Genomic DNA, 21032 nt, shown 5'->3' with positions numbered 1-21032 from the left:
AAGCATACTTTGAATTTCTCTGATCATCAGATTGCTGGTGTTGCAAGAATTTTCTTCTAGTAACAAGTCTATAACATTTTTTGCATCTGACTCAAGCATAATCTGTTTGAATCCAAATTGCCAAGCTATGTTTAGGCCTTTATAGATAGCCCATTCCTCAGCCTCTTGTGCATTGCATTTTTCGATCTTATAGGTAAAACCAACTATCCAGTTGCCATTATGATCTCTAAAGACTCCTCCACATCCGGCCTTGCAAGAGTTTTTGACCATTGCACCATCGACGTTGATTTTGATCCATCCAAGTGGAGGGGGTATCCATTTCGAATTCAAGCTGACAGGGTCTTGTTCCACTGCTTGGTGATGAACTTGCTGCAAAGTATAATTCTGCCATACATTAAGGATTACACTTGCTGGATCATGAGGTTTCTCATAATTTTCAGAAAAGATAGCTTCATTCCTCCAACTCCATAGTTTCCAAACAGCCACTCCCCATAAGCATTCCTAGTTATCAGGCCCAAATTTGCTAAAATCATTAGACAGATTAGCAGCAATCCAGTCTTTGAGAGCAAGGTTAAAGAAAGAGTCCCAGTACTTATGGTTTAAAATACTTATCCACAAGGATTTGGCATAAGCACAATCTCTCAAGATATGCAGGAGATTTTCAGTTCCCTCATTACAATAGGCGCATATTGGAGATGTCTACGACCAGGTGCTTCTCCAGGCATTTGTAGGAAGTTTGTCATTAAAAGCACGCCAAAGAAACACTCGGATTCTTTCTGCTCCTTTCCACTTCCAGATGCGTTTATATATAGGACTATAAAGGGAGATAGGATTTTCCTCCAGTAGGAAGTAGGCACTCTTGATGCTGAATTGCCCATCACTAGTGGCATTCCAAATTAAAGTATCATTTCCGGCTTCTTCAATAGGAGGTAAGCGACTGGCGAGATGTTGAAGAGCATCTTTGTTAATTATTTTTTCAAGTCTGTTGAAGTCCCAACTTCCATTTAGAGTCCAATCCACAACTGAGCTTTCATTTTCTTCACTTGTAATCTCCCTTAGACACATATTTTTAATTTTCAGCTTTGCAGAAAGCCAGTTGTCGTTGAAGAAGTTTATGAGTTTTCCATTCCGCAATTGCCATTTGGTACCTTCTTCAACTAATTCTCTTTGCTGACAAATAAATTTCCAGACTTTCAAATCCCTTTTTTGAGCAGAGAGTAGGTTTTCTTCATTTTGCAACATGTATCTGTTGCTCAATACTTCCATCTATAAGTCTTTACCCCCAAGAAGCAAGTTCCAGGCCAACTTAGCACCACAGGCCCTATTGACTGAAGCTAGGCGTTTGAAACCCAGTCCTCCATAATCCTTGGGGAGAGTTAACTGGTTCCAGCTTATAGGATGATAAACTTCTTTTCCATCTCGTTGACCCCATATAAAGTTTCTTTGGAGTCTTTCAACTTCAAGACAGATTTTCTTAGGAATCTGAGAAACAAACATCGGATAAAGGGGAATAGAGCTAATTACTGACTTTGATAAAGTAATTCGTCCAGCTGTTGAAAGGCTCTCAACTTTCCAAGCTACCAGTTTAGATCTTACCCTATCCACAATATATTGAAAGTTTTCAGTTCCTCTCCTTTTTCGAGTAAGAGGAAAGCCTAGATATTTTCCAATATCTTCAGTGCTCTTTATATGAGTAATTGATTTCACCCTCTTTTTCAAGTCATTAGCAACCTTTGGTGAGAAGAAAATGGAAGATTTACTTTTGTTGACCTTCTCACCAGATGCTTGTGAGAAAACATCTAAGCAATTCATCATGCAAAGAGCTTGATGTTCTGTAGCTTCCCCAAAGAGGAGGAGATCATCAGCAAACATTAAATGAGATATTGCTGGGCCATTTCTACTAACCATGATAGGTTTCCAAGAGCCATCATTCACTGCATCAGTTATGATATGGGATAGTCTATCCATACACAACACAAAAAGAAGTGGGGAAATGGGATCCCCCTGTCTCAATCCTCTTTGGGATGGGAAATATTCAGTTTGGGAGCCATTCCACAAAACATTTTAAGAGACAGAAGTAACACATGACATAATCAAATTAACAAAACTTTCTTCAAGTCTAATATCAATAAGAACTTGCCGGAGAAAAGCCCAATTAATTCTATCAAAGGCCTTCTCTAGGTCTATCTTCATTGCCATTAGACCTCTTCTCCCTTTTGCTCTCTTCATGATATGCATGATTTCTTAGCCAATTATTATGTTGTCTTGAATATGTATGCCTTTTATGAAGCTTGCTTGGAAAGGCGAAATAATTTCATTCATAAGAGCTCTCAGCCTGAAAGTGATAATCTTTGTTATGCATTTATAATGAACAGAACATAGAGAAATAGGTCTGAATTGTGACACCAGTTCAGGATTATCTCTTTTTGGAATAAGAGAGATAAGAGTTTTATTAGAATCAGCCACTGAAACTTCTCCAGCAAAGACACTTTTGACAAAAGCACAAACAACAGGCCCCACGGTTTGCCAGTTACTCTGGAAGAAAATGGGAGAGAATCCATCGAAGCCTGGGGCTTTGAAAGGGCCCATAGAGAAGATAGCATCCTTAATTTCCTCGTTAGATGGGATATGCTTCAAGCTGCTTAGTAGAGAATCATTAATAGGAGGAAACATGGTAGAGGTAGACAGATTATTACCTCCAATGCTATCCGAGGAGTACAAGTTTTTGTAATAATCAATTACTAATTTCTTCAATTCAAGTTCGTTGTCAATCCAGATTCCTTGGTCATTTTTCAAAGTAATCACTCTGTTCCATTTTCTTCTCATACTAGTTTTGAGGTGATAATATCTAGTGTTCCTATCACCTTGAGTTATCCAAACGGATCTTGATTTTTGAAACATTTGATTTCCTCTAAACGCAGAACATCATCTAGCTCCTTTTGAAGTTGCATTTCTAAGTTGCAAAGGAAAGAAGAGTACGGGTAGGCCGAAGAATTTTGAATGCCAGCCAATCTTGCCATAATATTTTTCTTCCTCCTTTCAATGAAACCAAAAGTTTCCCTATTCCAGATCACCAGGGAATTTTTAAAATCATTCAAATTGAGATTAATATCTCTCCCATCCAGCCAATTTTCTTTCAGAACAGTAGGAAAATTTTCATGTTTGAGCCACATAGCTTCAAATATGAATGGATTAGCATTTTTTTGAAAGTTACCAGATTCTTCTATGAAGAGAGCAAGAGGGTTATGATCAGAGAAAGAGATCCTCGGCAGTACCTTTAAAAAAGCGGTGCTGAAGGTAGATAAGAAGGAGGAGCTGATTAGCGCACGATCTAGCCGTTCATAAAGTCTTGTGCAATCTGCCAACAGTGGTCCCCTCCAGGTAAATTGAGGGCCTTTGAATCCCAAATCAGATAGGCGGCAACGAGTGATTTGATCATTAAACCATTGAACTCTGTTGCAAGGTGTTAGAGATCCTCCAATCCTTTCTGTAGCAGAGGCTATGTCGTTGAAGTCACTGCAAACAACCCAAGGCATAGTAATTGAGTTTGAGAGATTGAATAAATCTTCCCACAGTTGTTTCCTTAGATTTGAATGTGGCACCGCATAAATAGCAGTCAACAAGAAATTGGGTTTGTCAGGTATAGAGCATCTAAGATGAAAGTATTGTCGGTTGGTAAGAAGTATATCCACATCAATTAAATTACTTCTCCATGCTACCATCAGTCCGCCAGATCTACCATGGCTTGGGATAATAGAGAGTTGGTCAAAGCCCATTGAAGAGAGGCTATGGAATTTATTTACATTATCGCACTTTGTTTTAGAAAGAATAAGCAACATGGGCTTAGACCCATTAAAAACTGACTTTAAGTTCCTAGAGAGACTTTTACCGCAGGCCCCTCTGGTGTTCCAATAGAGTATGTAATCCATAAAAGATGTAAGAAGGTAAGAACAGGCCCGAATAGAACAGGTCCAATTAATTCTCCATGGGTGTTTCGGGTACGAACGACCCTACACTTTGATCACTCATTTCAACTTCATTCAGAGTTGGGCTTATATCACTCGGCCCAATGATATTAGATCTTTCCTTCTTGGTTCCTTCACCTGGATCGTGAGGCCGTGAAGATGGCTCTGCCAGGTGTGCCATATAAGCATTTTCTGGCTGTTCATCATCCGGTATTTTGTTGCTTTCACCGAGCTTTTCCTCATTTTCAGGATCATTCTCATTTGTGTCTTCTAGAGTAAGCATCAAAATCTTGTTGTTTCTCACATGGTTGGTGAATAAATCATGTGATCTTTTCTCCCTTCTTCCCTCATTTTTCCGTGTAATAGCTCTCTCCACTGCTGGAATTGGGACCACCTCCAGATTGAGTTCGTTATTTTTGTTTTGTCTCTTTTTCTGCACGTTCTTCCTGCTCTTCACACTCCGGATTGTATCGGCAAGCGCACTGTCAGGTTGTACGTTCTGTGCCTCTGGCTCTGCAGATATCACATTATCCTCAATTTCTTTTGTTAATTCGAAATTATTATCCACATCAGCAAGAACGTCAAATCTTGTTCCGGGGGCTTGTTGCCGGAGAATTCCACCCTGTTTCTCTTTCCCCCTTCACTGCCGGTGGTTTTTTTGCACAACCCGCCACTGGTCATCTTTGTTAATGGAGAGTCCATTTTCAGTTCTTCCAAGCTTTTGCGCATCGACATCTGCCTTAGGCCCTTCATTACTATCTACTTGTGGTTTTTTTGAAGGGCAAGTTTCAGAACGGTGGCCGTAGATACCACAGTTAAGGCATAACGAATGCAGGCCTTCATATTCAACAAAGTAGTCTTCGCCATCTAGGGAGAATCCTGACATTAACTGTTTCCCCAGGTCAATTAATACACAAATTCTAGCATAGTGGCCTCTTAGTTGGCAGGAGGTGTTCATATCAACCTTCAAGGTTTCTCCAATTCTATTGCCGATAATGGTGAGAGCTTCTTCATCATAATATTCCAGAAAAACTCTAGGGAGTCTCACCCACACTGCAACTTTGTCGATGGTGGCCTTCGCAGGATTAAACCTTGGTTCCCACGGTCTTACCGTAAGGTAGTGGTCGTAAAGCATCCATGGTCCTCCGGTCAAGGCGTTAAAGTAGTCTTCTCTGTTCGAAAGCTTCACCACATAATAACCGTAACCAATGTTGACCAGGTTGATGACTCCTTTCCTGGCCCACAGAGTTTGCAAACGAGATTCTAAAGCCTTGTAACCGATATGTCTGTCCAGTAGTTTCACTATCACAGCTTTCTTCCATGCTCTGTAGAGTCTTTTTTTCAATCTCCCAGAGAAATGGAAAGTCGGGAAGTTCCTGTTAGGATCTTCCCTTATTCTGACTAGTGGCTCCTTCTTCCCCTGTTCCATTTCAGAGCTATCAGATAAGGAATCATCCGACTTTTCTTCATCGTCTTCCTTGTCGTCTTCCATTTGTTCCTCTTGTCTGTTAACTCCTTTCAAGGTGTCTGCAAAAGAAGGTCCAGTTCTGTGACTCGGAGTAGACTTCATTCCCAGCTTTGGCCACTCTTCCGTTCTTGAGGTGTTTCCTTGATTCACAGTTCCATTCTTTATCTTTTTTGAGCTTCGAATGAGTAAATCGTCTTCTTCAGTAGACTGTGGAACCAGAGCAGTATTTTTCCCTAGAGAACGATCGCCATTTTATCTCCCTGGATTTGTTGATTGATTGAAAATGGAATCTTAAAATTAGAATGAAGTTGCGTATAATAAATGAATTAAGATTCTCCTCTTCATTCGCTTCTATTCACTTCTCATTTCAACCTTGAGATTGAAATTTAAACAGTTTAAACTTAATATTTTATAAAATTATCAATAAAATGTTAAATTTTTTAAAAATAAATAAATAAAATAAAATAACTAAATTTTAGTAATGATAATTTAAAATAATAATAATAAATTTTATAAAATATAAGTGAATTTTAACTATTTCACATTGTATAAGAAAGCTAGTTCATCTTTATAATTACTCCATCTAATTCTATTTATAAGCTTCAAATTTGAAAAGGAAAGCAGTTCATTTCATAAGCTTTAATTTGAGTTTATCTTAATATTTAGGGTTAAGGTATATTCAGTATCCCAAAGTATTTTTTTCAAGTGCATTTAGCACTTTAAAATATTTTGTAATGTTTTCAGCACTCTAAAATATTTTTTTAAGCACGTGCAATGTCTTAAGGTATTTTTTTGTGTATTAAATACCCTAAAGTTTTTTTTTAATGCATCTAGCATTCTAAAAAAAATTTTTTGGTACATACAGCACTAAGACGAAAAAAATACTTTAGGATGCTAAACCCTCCTGAAAAATACTTTAGGGTATTGGATACACCTGTGAAAAATACTTTAGGTACTAGATATACCTTAACCCTAATATTTAGTAATTTTTTTCAATTTTATCCTAAGGAAATACTTGAAAATAAAAGTATATTTTTAACCCTTTTATTGTTTTTAACTAATTTTAATTAATTTGTTATGCTTTATATTTAAATTAATTGTTTGAAGCTTATAATAACTACTAGAGGCTGTATATTTCAAATTGAATTTTGTGGACTAAAATATCCTTGTTATTAATGCTTGACTCAATGATGCTATTTAATAGAATTTTTTATTGAGGGGAAAATTCGGAAATATGTCTTAAATACATCTGAAATTTTTTTCACCAACTAAATGCATCTGAAATTTGGTTGTTTTTTCTAGCATAGAAAGCATGCTTAGTTAGAATATTCTAACGATAAAAAAAATTAAGGGAGTAAATTTTAATTTTGGAGTTGGTAAAAAAAATTAATTTGGGAGAAAATCTAAGCAGATTTTAAATAAAATATTGAAGAATTTTTTTATAATTAAATTATAATAGGGACGCTATCCGCATATTTTTATATTAATATACTTATATGTTTTCATATTAAAATTATACTTGTCATTAAGCCCTTAACTTTCTATTATATGCTTCCTTTGGTCATTTTTAAAAGAAAACTTCAGGAGGGTACTCGTGTTCCTATTTATTAAAATGTTTTCTTTTTAACATAAATAAAAAGAAGTGCTTATTAAAGAGATAAACTATTAGGAGCCATTGTTCAATGGGAGAATCCCATAAAAAGAAACTTGAAATTATTAAATCCCAAATCGGGTTTGGTAATAATATTTTATTTGATTTTGACAACACAAAACTTGCAAATGATAATCAATTTTTATTGAAATTCTTCATTTGAGATTTAATAATTTAAAAAAAATTATAGGATTCTCCCTTGTTCAATTATTAAATAAAAGTATTTCTAGGAAAAAAAAATATTTGTAACGTACTGATTGATTTCCTGGTAATTTTAACTGGATTTCTATTAATTATTTATCTCTCATAAGAAAAATTGGTGGGAGTGAGCGAGCGCTTGTGCATACAAAATGTTATAAAAATAAAGAAATAGAAGAGAAGAAAAGTAGAGAAATAGAAAGGAGAAATAATGTAATACTCCTCCAGTCCTCAATATAAAATCTATTTAACTAATTTGATTAAGATTAATGAAGTTAGATAAGCTAGTTAATTTAAGAAATATGATTTTTTTAAAACATCATAATTATCTTTTTTAATATCCTCCCTCCTTCTTCTACTTGAGTATGGTTGGGGGAGTATGTATAGGGATAATTTAGGAAAAAATGATAAATATAAGAAATAAGTCTTATATTTAGAATTAAAATCAACTCAATAATTAAGTCCTATGTTAAGGACCGGATGAGTACTTTTTATTTCTTTCAAACTACCAAATACAGGATACATGCATTCTAGATGTAACTTTACACTTTTAAAAAAATTTACAGATTTCATAATAATAAAAGATAAATTATAAGATAATAAAGATTACGTAAGATATTAGAGATAATAAAAGAGATACCACCATGCACTCAAATATTATATTCATAAGGCAAATAACTTTTTTATCACTTAGAACTTGGTAATCAATACCTTACAGCTTTTTAGATATAATGTGAAAGATAATTCATTTACAATCTTTCCTTGTACTCATCACTACGAGCAACCCAGATAAATAAAACCAGATTCAAACCTCCAATGACAGCAACGAGGTAGTAAAAGTAATCCAACCTCCCAACGCTCAAGTCCTTTGCCAACCAATCTGTACGATGTCGAGTTCCATAATGAACTATTGTCACCAGCAAGCTGTTCAAATAACTGGCAAGTCCAATAGAACAAAACATCAGAGAATTCGCAATGCACTTCATGTGTTCTGGAAACTGCTTATTGAAATACTCAATCTGTCCAATATTATTCATCGCCTCACACAAACCCACCAGAAAAACCTGTGGGGCTAACCAAAAAACAGACATGTTCTGGTTCGAGTTAGCCGGAGCCCTTCTAGCTGTTTCCTCCAACCCAGACAGGACCATAGCCAGTACAGAGAAAAACAAGCCGATTCCGATTCTTTGAAGTAAGGTGATGCCACCTTCAAGGTGTGTAATTTTTCTAAGTGCTGGTACGAGGAATCGATCATAGAGAGGTACAAACAAGCATATAGTGATGAATGACAATACTAGGATTGAACCTGCGGGGATTTGGAAATCGGGTCCGATGTGTCTATCCATGATCGAAGCTTGTAAGACTGTGAATGTTGATTGCTGCGTAATGGGGATGAAGCAGAGGATTCCAGTTACCCAAATTGGAAAGGTTCTGGCCAGGCATTTCGCTTCTTCAACTTGCTTGATACTAGCAAGTCTCCACTTGTTTTTTCTGCTCGCATCTGGGTTTAATTCATCTTCCATTATTAAAGCTGCTCTGTTTAACGCCCTAAAATTGATAAGATAAAATCAAACCAGATTAGGAAATAATATTTAAAACTTAGTAACTCAAAAATATTATCCCCTCACTTGTAGGATAATCCCTAAATACCCTTTTTTTGTTTAAAATGTAGGATAATATGCAGTATTATATTAACAAATATTCTTTTCATTTTACCATTTTTTTTCTCGCTTTTATAAGGATGCATTAATACTGGGGTATAGTTGGTTAACATTCAAATGGAAAAATTTAGTTGCTTAGATGATGAGTATCCAAAATTTAAAAACTAGAGAAAGGTATTTAAAAGAATTGAACAAAATTTTTTATATTAATGCAGTAAATAATAGGATAATTAGAAAGCATTGTCATTTTTTGAGAAGGTTAATGATAGAACAAACTTTCCTAAAATGCATGACATAGTGAGAAATATTAACAAGAGTTTATTTTCTGTGACCTGAATTGGTTGGTCAAAGGAAGCTTGGAGGAAACAGTACTAGTCTTCTTCTCCAATGGTGGATCATAAAAAGCCCTATCCATGTTCTCTTTCTCAGAAGGAAGCTCAACTTTCTCTTTCTATAAGCAGCAACAAGAACTTGAGCAACACCAGAAAATATACTCCCTTCTGGCTTCACATAAACGTAAACGCTTGTCCCCGCATAGAACATGAAGATGGAGAAGAACATACACATAGTGGGAATCCCAAAGCCAATCTTCCAACTGATACTTTCCTGGACGTAAACAATCACAGTTTCGTTGATCAAGAGAAGCTATTGATCCCTCTTCTTCCTTCTTTGGCGCCAGCGTCGAATTGGTCGACGCCGAACGGGATACTGCAAGGCCTTACACCAGAAGAGCCTGTGGATAGTAAGAGAAGTCCCATTATTAGAAAACCGATATGGGTTTTGGTGGGTTTGACACATTGGTTCAATGCTTCTTGTTGAGATGAACATGGCGGAGGGTGTAACTCCGGTAACCACGCCGTTAATGTCAGGACGATCATTCCCTGTGTTTGTGGAGCAATAGAATTTCAATAGAAGGACATTTAAAGTTTTTCTTTTTTCTTTCGTTTTTTTGTTAACTATAATTTGCACAACTATTATATCCCTTATGGAGAGCTTGAATTGACAACCTCACGTTTAAGAAGTATTAGGAGAAGGGTTTGATGTCATTGAGTTTATAATTAATATAAGGAATCACATTATTATCAATATGAAATTTACAACAGAATATGCTTTTCATGAATCATGATGCATGAACGAGGCGATTCATTCTTATTATTTCATGTCATGAAAAGTTATTCTCTAGTGGTTATGTAAATTTCTTCCATGGATTGACTTGAAATTAAAATAAATTTCATTATAGCATATGTTTGCACTTCTGAATAAGTTTATCTATTTAGTTTCATTCTCTTTTTCCTTTCTAATGTTTTCTTAAGTTTTTCAAATACTCTGTCATTCCCTGAATGTGGTAAGCAGCTGCCAAAACCTCAACAAGAGACGGGGTCTTTTGTTTTTCCAAATCGGCCCCTAATTAAATAAATAGGGGTATTTTTTTTAAAAGATCATTCAAGGGTTGTGAAATTGAAACCTCATCAAATAGGGATATTTTTAAAAGATATTTTAAAATAGCATAGAATAATATGAAGTATAAAAAAGGACATGTAGACTGAAAAACTGTGACCACTAGGCTTTTGTCCCAGTGGAAGGAGTTTTGACAACTTAAATATAAGGTTTTGAATTTGAGTCTGTGAATGAAGGAAAAAAATTTTTTTTAGAGAGATATTCTCAATTAGGATTAACATTACTTGAAGATGACATAACCAAATAGTTATATAAAAAAATTATTATGGATGATGAGAGTACTCTCTATCTCAAACACAAATCACATATGTTCGAATCCTGAAAAGTACCCTTCTTGATAAGGCTTTAATCTTAATACTTTTAGTCTGACATGAATTAGTTTCAAATTTAAAATAATTTTGAGACCCTTTGAATTTACACACACAAAAAAAAGAAAAAAGAAAGCATGTTATCAAAGTTAGGTGATTAAAACGTTGTATTGGAAATTGGACCAACCGACAGGTTGGATCAAAAACTGATGAACGAGTCACCCAGTCAATCTGGTAAGCCCATATGGGGACGGAGTTTGAATCAATTTTTGTCACATAGGATGACTCAAAATTGAATTATAAAAAGTAAAAAGATGAGGGATTGAGTTATAAATTGTCAAAAGTTTAAGGACTAAGTCGCATGAAATCATAGTTGAGGAATCGAGTTACAAATGAGCTTAAAGTTTGAGCACATATGTTTGAATCCTGAAAAGCACCCTTCTTGAGAAGGCTTTAACCTTAATATTCTTAGTTTGACATGAATTAGTTTCAAATTTAAAATGATTTGGAGACACTTTGAGTTTACACAAAAAAAAAAAAGCACATTATCAAAGTTAGTGATTAAATATTGTATTAGAAACCAAACCGAAAACCAGTGAATCGGTCACTTGGCCGGTTTGGTAAGCCCATATGGGGGCTAAGTTTGAATCAATTTTTGCCATATAGGATGACTTAGAACTGAATTATAAAAAGTAAAAAGATGAGGGATTAAGTTATAAATAGTTAATAATTCAAAGACTAAGTCGCATCAAGTTATAATTGAGAGATTGAGTTGCAAGTAAACTAAAAGTTGGAGTTCTAAAATATTAATTTTTCCCAAAATTTTTTTTATGCTTTCCATTATTGCCTCTATTAAATACATTAAATTCTCATTTCCAATATCAATTGTTGACTTTTAACACTATTTTTCATTACACTCAATGGCGAAAAAAATGTTTTTAAGAAAAAATTAATGCATCAAGTCTGAGTACCTAAAGTTGACAATAAAAAAACAGTATGTATAATTAAAAGATTAAAAAAAATAGAGAGAACTGTTTAGAGAGATAAGAGTCATGTTGCCTTCGCGGCAAGTCGCCGGAGAGCGTGAGTGTTCCTCCGCAGCCTCTTGCGGTGGAGGAAAGAGTGACATCCCACTATAGACAGTGGAAAGCTGAGAGACACCTTCAGGCTTGTGGTTTGTTGCAGTTGCCGACCTGCATTATGGAGCGCAGCGTTGACGTTGCGTTAGCTGAAAAGGTAGAGAGGTCACTGCTGGCTGAAGATAATAGAATGATGAAGAAGGTAAAGATACAAGACAAAGAGGAGGCCTCTACAGACATAGATACCGAAGGAACCGAAGCTAATGCCAAGGGCACCACAAAATGGCCCCCTATCCAAAAGTAGCTGTCTCAAGAGGAAGAGACAAGCCCAATGGAAGATGACGCTGGCGATCACATTGATGCTACCCCTAATGCAAGTGAAGACTAAGAGGGTGCTTCCCCTGGACACCTACCTAATGAAGAGGAGATCAACGCTCAGCCAACTCCCCCTTCGTTCAAGGACAAGTTGATGGGGGTGTGAACCTTTAAGGAAACGTGTGTAGGCAATGGAAGGAGGAAGTCTATTTGGGAGACAGCGATGTGGAGATTAATATGGATAGATTAGTCCCCACTATCAACTTCTCAAAGAGAGTCAAAGAAATTATGGCTAGCTGCATAAAGCATGCGATAGTGGTGAAGGTCTTAGGCCGCTACGTAAGGCTGAGTATCCTTGAATCAAAGATCATTAGTTTGTGGAGGCCCATAAGCAACTTTAAGCTCACTGAGCTCGAAGGAGGATGATTTATGGTTAAGCTAGAGAATGAAAAAGATTACCAGAAGGCCCTATTAGGAGGACCGTGGGTAGTACAAGGTCACTACTTGACAATCCACCCATGGGAACCTTCATTCTCTTTGATCAATCTTGAGATCAAGCAAGTTTATGGATGGGTCAGATTACTAGGACTGCCTTACCATTACTATCATAAAAATGTGCTACGCACCATCAGTGAAGTCATTGGTCAGGTTTTGAAGATAGATTACAACATAGAGGGAGTGGACAAAGCTCGCTTTGCTTGGCTCGTAGTAAAGCTTGATCTAACCAAGCCCTTAGTTTCAATGATTAAACTCGATAGGACGACCCAATTTGTAGAGTATTAGGGCTTGCCGACTATTTGCTATCAATGTTGATGCTATGGGCATCTAGAGCTGGCCTGCCCCATGAAAGTGCAGCAATACCCACCGCAAACCCCATGCCAGAACTCGCTGACGGTAAATCCAGAAGCAGCTTAGCCTGTACCATTATCTGTCGAGAATTGGGTGCGTGAAAGGAAGGCGCGTAAGGATCAGATCTTTAGGTCATGGATGAAGGCTCCCTCTCGTCCCATAAGGGCTAACAGACTTAGAAATAGGCTGATAGTTACTTTTATAAAGGTGAAAGTAGCGGCAACAGGTTCGAAATCCTAGCTTCCTCGGTTGACACTGACTCTCAGCAAAATAGAAAAGCAGAACAGAGGATTTCACTAGATCATAGAACTGTGACAACAACTGAGGTAACAAGAAAGTATAATGTAGAGTGTCCTCAGAAGTCAACAAATCATAGAGGGAAGAAACCCAGCCAACACAACAACCCAAAAGGTGCCCAATCCAAGAAAGCTCCCACCGAATCCATTTTTGATTCTCCCGCCTACCTAGAGACTCATGTCCCTTCAACCCTTACCAAAGTAAACCACACAACCATCTCCTTAACGGAAGCAGGCACACTTAGAGACATCAAATCAGATAAAGGGAGCTCCCAAACTGGACCCCTTCAAATGAAGCCCAGCCCACATGTTAAAGTTGGAAAGGAGAACATCCGGCCCAAACCACCAGATAAGGGCCTAGAGAAAAGTGGCTTCAAATTACAATCACTTATTAAAATAAAAAGTTGGAAGCCCATATACAAGGATGAAATTGGTACACCTTCAGAGAGATTGACAAAAGCACTGGCTGAGGCCTTGAGCCATTCTACTCTCTCTGACGAAGAGAATCACTATAAGGAGGCAACTGAGGCAAACTTAGATGATGATTTGGCTCAAGATAGCTCCGATATGGAGCGTTAACCCCCTTTCCCAATGAATCTTTCCTTCTTCATCTGGAACTACCAAGGAATAGCTTCCACTAAATTTCATAGTGTTTTGAAGTCTCTGTTAAAAGGATACAAACCTGATGTAGTGATTTTAGTGGAGCCCAGGATCTCAAGTGCTAAAGCTGATAGGGTGATTCAAAAGATTGGCTACCAAAATTCCCATAGAGTGGAGTTTCTGGCTACTCGGGTGGAATTTGGATTTTATGGTGGGAACAGGTGAGTGTGCAAATCCTAATAAACCATAAACAGTTCATACACACATCTATCCGGGGGGTCAATGAAACGGCATCCTTACTATTCACAGTCATTTACGGTAGTCCAAATGCTACTATGCAGGAATCTCTGTGGAAAGACCTTCTAAAGCTCTCAGTTCAAGCTAACATGCCATGGCTTCTTACAGGCGACTTCAATATAACCCTTGACATTGATGACAAACAGGGCAAGGCTCATAATAACACTATAGGTCACAAAAAATTCAAAAATTTTGTCCAAGGTGCAGGGTTGGTGGACTTGGGCTTCTCTAATCCAAAATATACTTGGTAACGAGGGAACCTTATAGTTAGACTGGATTGGGCCTTAAGCAATAAGCAATGGATCTCCTGCCAGCCCAATATAGTGGTGATGCATCTCCCTCGAATACAAAGTGACCATAGGCCAATTTTGATCACGCACGCTAAATTTGACACTTAAGATAGACCGGCCTTCTGTTTTCTGGCATCCTGGCTCCACTATCCATCTTTCAAGGACCTTGTAGTTAGGGTCTGGAACTCGGAGCAAGGGCTTGCTGCCAATCTAAACTACTTTAGTGCTGAAGCTCAAAGCTAGAATACCAATGTATTTGGCTGAATCGGGCAAACTAAATAGAGACTGAGGAACTGTATCTTTGTAGTGCAGAAGGCCCTGGAACAAAACCCCTTTTCAGAGTACTACCTTGATCTAGAGTGCACTCTTCTCACCGAGTATGAAGATGCCTGTCTAAGAAAGGAAGTTCTCTGGTTACAAAAGAGTCAAAGCCAGTGGATTAGGGATGGAGACCGGAACACCAAATATTATCATACGAAGGTAATGATCAGAAGAAGGCAAAACAGAAACATGTTGCTTAAAGATGACAAAGGTGAATGGGAGTCAGATTAAGCTAAACTTTGTGCAATGGCATCGCGATATTTCCAGAATCTCTATACCTCATAATCGAATCATAATCAGCAACCTAATTATAGGTACACAGACCTCTTTCCCCCTATTTCAGACGCATTACTTAACTCCCTTGACTGTGCCGTGACCAAGGAGGAAGTGAGGCGAGCACTTTTTGAAATGTGTCCATTGAAAGCCCCAGGAGCTGATGGTATTCACGCCCTATTCTTCCAGTCCTAATGGGAAGTAATTAGGGACACTTTATATAAGGAAGTGTGGAGTATCTTTGAGGGCAATGAGATCGATCCTAATTTCAACAAAACAATGATTGCTCTTGTACCTAAAGTTGATCACCTACAAGTGCTTAAGGAATTATATCCAATAAGCTTATGCTCTACCACTTATAAGCTCATCACAAAGATAGCAGCAAACAGGCTTAAGCAGATAATGCCAGTTCTTACCTTGCCTCCCTAAACGAGCTTCATTAAGGGAAGAAACATAACAGATAATATAATCATATCCCAGGAAGCCATCCACTCCATGTAGAGGAAATCTGGCAAAACAGGATGGATGGCTATCAAAGTGGATCTTGAAAAAGCCTTTGATAGACTCTGATGGGAATTCATAGAGGATACACTAAAGGAAGTGAAATTGCCGGGCAACCTTATCTCTCTTATTATGAGATGCATTACCTCAGCAAGCATGCAAGTAATTTAGAATGGTAAGCCAAGTGAAGTGTTTTATCCATAGAGAGGGATAAGGCAAGGGGATCCCCTCTCTACTTACATTTTTGTGATGTGCATGGAGCGGTTATCATAGGCCATTACTAAAGAATTAAAGGGTGGTGTATGGCATCCAATCTGCATGGGAAGGAATGGCCCTCCTCTTTCACACTTGTTCTTTATTGTCGATCTAATTTCATTTAGTACCACGGAGGCGCCCCAAGTAAGACTGATTCATAAAATGTTGAAGGAATTTTGTGATGCATTAAGGCATAAAATTAGCAGTAGTAAAACAAGAGTCTTCTTCTCAAAAAACATCAATACGTCAACTGTTATCTCAATTTGCGAGCAATTAAACTTCCAGAGGACCACATATCTTAGGCACTATCTTGGAGTTCCTCTGCTACACAACCGTGTAGCTAAGGATACTTAAAAGTATATTGAAGAGAAAGTCTAGTGAAAACTCTCAGGCTAGAAACAACATTCCTTATCACTAGCTGGGCGGATTATCTGGGCACAATCTGTACTTTCAACAATACCTATGTATGCAATGCAGACCACACGTTTGCCAGCCTCAACTATCTCCAAGCTACAAAGCCATATACTTAACTTTATTTGGGATTCAAATGAGAACCAAGGAGGAATCCACCTGCTAAAGTGGGATGCTGCCTGCCAACCAAAACGGTTCAGAGGATGTGGCATAAAGGACATCGGACAGCAAAACTCAGCCTTCTTAATCAAGCTTGCTGTATCCTTTTTATCTAAGCCAGAGCTTCTGTGGGTTAGAATTCTTGTGCAAAGTATGGTTGGCATTTCAACTGTGTAAGCTACCTAGGGTCAAAACAGCCCCACACCTTTGGCGGAGCCTTGCAACAATATGGATTGATGCTGCTTTGGGTATCAAATGGAGTATCAGAAATGGCCAGCAGATACTTTTCTGGTCTGATCACTAGGTGGGCAATCTTGGACCGTTACACCACCTAAGCTTTGCACCATTAGATGATAACAAACTGTAAGAGCCAATCTCACAATTCGTTAAGGCGAAAGGATAATGGGATCTAGACAGATTCGATTTAAAACTTCCCCAAGGCATTATTGATCAGATTGTTGCTATTCCTTCACCCTTAAATGTCAGACAACAAGCACAATGTCACTAGCACCTTGAGGGTAGCGGTGAAGTAACTGTGAATTCAGCCTATAACCTCCTAGTATAGCACACACTAGATAAGGAAGATGGCAAGTAGGATCTGGCATGGTGATGACCAGGCCCAAGTAGAATAAGAATGTTCCTTTGGTTATCCATTGGAGGGAAATTACTGACAAGAAGCGAAAGGGTAAGAAGGCATATGGCTAGCAGCACTGAGTGTGGAATATGCAGATCTGGATACGAGGATGTTGACCATGTCCTAAGACGTTGTAGTCTGGCTATGAATTGTTGGAGATTAATTGTCCCCAACACACACCTGACACGCTTTTACACACTGAGTTTGGCAGAATGGTTCATGGAAAACCTAGGATGCAGGAAGAGCAACTCACTTTGGTGTGTAACATTTGGAGTACTCTGTTGGAAGCTATGGGGTGCACGCAACAAACTAATTTTCAATCAAGAGTAGACCCACAGTTTCCACCTAACCAATGAGACCATCGCTTTTGCAAACCATATTCTTGAGGCTAGAAATTTTTGTAGTCATATATGCAAACTCTAACTCTCTCTACCTGTTGTAGTTCTGTCTCTAGCCTTGTTTCTTATACCAGTTTTATTCTGTACATATTTTGATTAATGTATTACTTTTCACTAAAAAAAAAGGGTATGAGTACCTAAAAATGGTTTATATTTTGTTTTTTAAAAAAATTATATGCATTGTCATTTACTTCTATTATCCTATTTATTATGAGTCATTTTCGACATTTCAGTGGAATCAAGAAAAACCGTAAGGTTTTTAACTGTTTTAAGATTTAAAATAAATTTTTAATTTTACTTCTATTTAATATATACACTTTTTAAAAAATAATAATCTACATAATAATAAATAGAGGACAAAAAAATATATTCATGTGAAAGATTTAATAATATGATTTATAAATAGAAAAAAATTCTTAGCAAAAATAAGCAGAAAAAATATTGTTGGCAAAAGAATAAATAGAAAAAAAATATTTCCTCCACTCCATAATATAAGTTACTTCTATAAGAATGACTTGATTTAAAATATAAGTCAATTAGAGAGTAATTAATGTTTTTCTCTCTCATTCGCAACTTTATTTAATATGGATGAGGTTGGAAAAAATTTTAATTTGGAACAAATTTAATAAGTTAACTACTTTTCTGGTTTTAAATGTAAAACTCACTTTGTAGTATAATTTATATCATAAAATGAATTTTATATTTAGTACAGGCCATATATTAGTTTTTGATATTGATGAATTAATTAAAGTGACTTATATTGTGTAGTAGGGGAAATATTGTCTGTCTAACTTGTATGAATAGGATGGACCACACATTGAACCAAAAAAAAAAAAATCTTTATGGCTTTTTGGTTGGATCACTTCGCTAACTTTGAGACTTCGGTTGGAGTCTTAACCGTTGGCGGATGTAAATGATGTCATACTCCTGAAATAATAATCGTGACACTGATTCTATTCACGTGAATGATATAACTATCTTTAAAGTATGGTAAAGAGTACTCCCACTGCTTCAAAATATAAACTAAATTTTATCAATTTACATTTATCAAGAAACTAGTTAAAACCAATTTAAAACAATAAATATGTAAGGTATATTTTTTTTTTCAAATATACCCTTATTAATGAAAAGAATAAGTAAAAGATGCAATAAATGAATTAAGAGGAAAGAGAATATAAGGGATAAAATTGAAAATAAAATCATTAAATGCTTAAACAAAAGTGAATGTTATCTTATAAAAAAAATCAAGACCCATCACAAAGTTTAGCTTATATTTTGAACCGGAGGGAATAATAAACAATGGGAGAATGTGGGTGTGTATAAAAAAGAAAAAAAAAAAATTAAAGCACATGAGGATTGTTTAGTGTTTACCCAAAAAAGTACTAAAAAAGCAAATAGCGAATATTGGTCATGGATGAGCGTGTATCTTTGATGAGTAGTGGAAAAGTGGATTGGCTAAAATTGCGATTAGAGGAGAAACGTCACGTAAACGAATCTCTTGAAACTTGAAATTTGAGTAAATCTGATAGATTTAGTCCCACCAAAAAAAAAAAAAAACTGATAAAGCAATCATGCCAGGAGCAGGAAAAAAGGGAAACTTGTGAAAACGCATATAGACTACTCAAAAAGATCGGTAAAGAATCATCACTAACGTGGGTCAGCGGCGAGAAAACCCTAATTAAACGCACATAGACTGGCTCAAAAAATTATCAGTGAGAGTGAGAGAGAGAGAGAGATGCAGTAGTCATACCAGAAGAGAGAAGAGAGAAGCGAAAGCGATAGTGTAGAAGCGACCAGCATAAGCATCAGAGATGAAGGCACCGATGAGAGGTCCAAAGTTGGAGAGGCCAAACCAAATACTCATAATAGTCGTAGCAAAAACAGGATCCAAATGAAACTCCCTTGTCAGATACACCACAAAGTTTGCAAACAAACCAAATACTCCTAACCTCTCAAACGTCTCATTCCCTGCATTTAATTTACACGCACACACATCTAATGACATTGAGATTTCTCTGTAGTCAAGGAATCATCCTTCACAATGCCCACATGCACATGTATGATAATTGCCCTACAAGAAAGAGACATGCAAAGAAACAGAAAGAGAGAGACCTAGAATATAAGCAATGGCCTTCCATCCACCAGGCTGCTTCTTCTGGGTTTCACGTCGTCGTTGTTCAGCTGCCGCCGACATTTTCTCTCGATCCCACTAAGTATCCTTCTCTTAGTTCTCTTCCTGGGTAGCACTGATCCTCCCCCACCCCCTTCTGTATATCTATATATATATATATATATATATATATATTTATCTGTGTGGGAAAGTTAAGAGGTGGATGAGTTTGGCGTGATTAAAGCAGAAATGAAGCTTGGTTTCATAGAGTACCCGTAAAAGCAGAGAGAAGTTAATTGAAGGGGTTGGTTTGGAGTAAAGGAGGAAGGGGAGACAGGCCACGCGGCAGTGATTTATGTGCTCTCAAACAAGATGAAATGAATGATATGTTGGATGGAGATGGCGGTTGATTTTTCTTCCTCACTTTAACTTCCCTGGATTGGTTAATTGATTGAAAATGAAATCTTTAAAATTAGAACGAAGTTGCGTATAATTAACATATATACATATTCTCCCTGTCTTTACATAATAAGTATTTTTTTTTTTTTTACTCTTTCGTAGTGTTTAAGAGGGTTACTTTTTTGTTCCCTCTAGAAAAGTTTAAATGAGTTGGGTCCTAGAGGCTTAATGTCATATCCAGTTAAGTTTAACATGGAAAATGAAGAATCTAGAACTCGTTAAGGGCTAGGTAGTGTCGTAGAGACAAATGGAACAATTTTTAAAGTGAAACCCATGTAGAGATCGGATTGTCATTTTTAAAAATACTAGTCAAAGAAAGGTAGTATTGGAAACTGTGCTTGAAATTCTTAAAAATTCTCAAAAATTCATAAAAAATAAAATAAAGGTTCTAGAACAATATCTCGGCCTAAAAGATAAAAATAGAATAATTTTTAACTTTTTTGTAATTACAGTTATTTTGGCTAATTAAAAAATAAAAAAATAAATCATTTTAAATATACAACTGTCTCAATAATTCATACCAAAATGACAAAAAATTTGTCAAGAAATTATTACAGATTGTAAAATTATTCCTAACCTTTGCAAGTACAAGAGTTAGCTTTAAAAATATTTAAAGCCGAATTATGTCAGTAGAAAACTGATTTTGGGAAAATTTTGAATAAAAAGGGTTATAGGTCAAATTTTGACCTAAAAAAGTGGTAAATTCTCCTCAATAAAGGAAAGTTATTGGTACAAAGAAATAAATTTTTACAGATACCAGATTGGACAGGATCTAGAAAAAATTTAACCGGAACGATAAGATTTTACAGTGGAATAGCCTAAAGCTTAGTGAAACAATTTTTTCCCAAATTTTCTACTTGGCCTCAAGTGTGAGAGGAAGGATATGGATAGAATTATACAATATGTCATAGGGCAAGCTTGGAAGAAATAAAATTATTTAATAAAAATTATATTTTTATCACATGTATAATAGGTGAAGGGACATGTGGCAAGGTTGATAGACATATGGCTTGATCAAGGAATGGAAGACAAGATCATAGGACAAGTGGTCATGGGATTTATAACATTTTCGAAGT

General features: G+C 36.6%; 1 pseudogene; it reads right to left on the bottom strand.

The window, feature by feature from the left end:
* Window positions 1-8031: 8031 nt before the first annotated feature.
* LOC114759581 (protein NRT1/ PTR FAMILY 2.13-like) lies at window positions 8032-19581 on the bottom strand (annotated as a pseudogene).
* Between the last annotated feature and the right edge of the window lie 1451 nt (window positions 19582-21032).

The sequence above is a fragment of the Neltuma alba genome, unplaced genomic scaffold (assembly GCF_004799145.2).
Source record: "Neltuma alba isolate B1F8T4 unplaced genomic scaffold, ASM479914v2 tig00010867_pilon, whole genome shotgun sequence".
In the NCBI taxonomy this organism is placed as follows: Eukaryota; Viridiplantae; Streptophyta; class Magnoliopsida; order Fabales; family Fabaceae; genus Neltuma; species Neltuma alba.
The sequence above is the reverse complement of the archived record's forward strand: the minus strand, read 5'-3'. Positions and strand labels throughout refer to the sequence as shown.